This window comes from Pteropus vampyrus, unplaced genomic scaffold (genome assembly GCF_000151845.1).
Source record: "Pteropus vampyrus isolate Shadow unplaced genomic scaffold, Pvam_2.0 Scaffold77, whole genome shotgun sequence".
In the NCBI taxonomy this organism is placed as follows: domain Eukaryota; kingdom Metazoa; phylum Chordata; class Mammalia; order Chiroptera; family Pteropodidae; genus Pteropus; species Pteropus vampyrus.
Window position 1 is genome coordinate 2,929,255 of NW_011888858.1, and position 1,645 is coordinate 2,930,899.

The following is a 1,645-nucleotide window of genomic DNA, read 5'->3' on the forward strand; positions in this document are numbered from 1 at the left end:
GTAAGTGATATCATATGGTATTTGTCTTTCTCTGTCTGACTTATTTCACTTAGCATAATGCCCTCTAGGTCCATCTATGTTGTTACAAAGGGTATAATTTCATTTTTTATGGTTGAGTAATATTCCATTGTATATATGTACCACATCTTCTTTATCTAATCATCTATTGTTGGGCACTTGGGTTGCTTCCATATCTTGGCTATTGTATATAGCACTGTAGTAAACATAGGGGTGCATATCTTTTCAAATTAGTGTTTTGGATTTCTTTGGATAAATACTCAGAAGTGCAATTGCTGGGTCACAAGGTAGTTCTATCTTTAATTTTTTGAGGAACCACCATACTGTTTACCATAGTGGCTGCACAGATTTACAATCCCACTAACAGTGCACAAGGGTTCCCTTTTCTCCACATCCTTGCCAACACCTGTTGTTTGTTGACTTACCGATGACAGCCATTCTGACAGGTGTGAGGTGATTTCCTCATTGTGTTTTAATTTGCATGTCTCTGGTGATTAGTGACATTGAGCATCTTTTCATATGTCTGTTGGCCATCTGTATATCCTGTTTGGAGAAATGCCTATTTAGGGTCTCTGCCTATTTTTTAATTGAATTGTTTTTTGTTTTTGTTTTTGTTTTTGGATTTAGTTGTGTGAGTTCTTTATAAATTTTGGATATTAACCCTTTATCAGATGTATCATTGACAAATATCTTCTCCCATTCAGTAGGTCATCTTTTAGTTTTGTTGATGGTTTCCTTTGCTATGCAAAAACTTTTTAGTTTGATGTAGTCCCATTTGTTTATTTTCATTTGTTTGTTTCCCTTGCCCAAGAAAATATATCAGAAAAAATATTACTAAGTGCAATGTCAGAGAATTTACTGCCTATGTTTTCTTCTAGGAGTTTTATGCCACATGAAACAAGATTGTTGAAGCTGGGTGATGGGTACATGAAGTTTCATTATACTCTCCTTTTTTTGTATATGTTTGAAGTTTTCCATAATACAAAGTTAAAAAAAGTACAAACACAAACATACCAAATTAACCACTCTCAAATGCCTAGTAAATCTCACATTTCTTCAGTTAGCTCATTTAATTGGCTTGAAAAATAATAGAATGAGATGACGAATGTTAAGATTCTGATGGTCACAGAAATTGACTTCTTATACCTTCACCATTAATTTGACAGCCACTTTTTCTTAATATTGAGCCTTGGCTTAAATTGTGTACAGGTATTTATGCATTGACTATGTAGTCATACAAATAGTAAATTGTTTGTTTATATCATGCTTATTCTATTATATAGGTATTCATAAAATTACATTTATAAATGTCATTTTCAAATCTACTCATTAATTTAGGCCTCGATTGGTAGGAACTCAAACATTTTCAATGCAATGAAGCCAGTATAGTTTAAATTTGTAGTATGATTGACTATATTCTGAGAGCTGAATAGCAAAACTTTTTTTTTTTTTAGGTGAGACAACCCTTGGTTGACCTCACAGATTGCAAGGACCTTGTCAGCTTACAAACTCTTATTTTTTTACTTTTTTACACCTACAGCACCTGGTCTTCCTATGTGGTCTCTCATCCAAGTACTAACCAGGCCCAACCCTGCTTAGCTTCCGAGATCAGACGGGATTGGGCTTG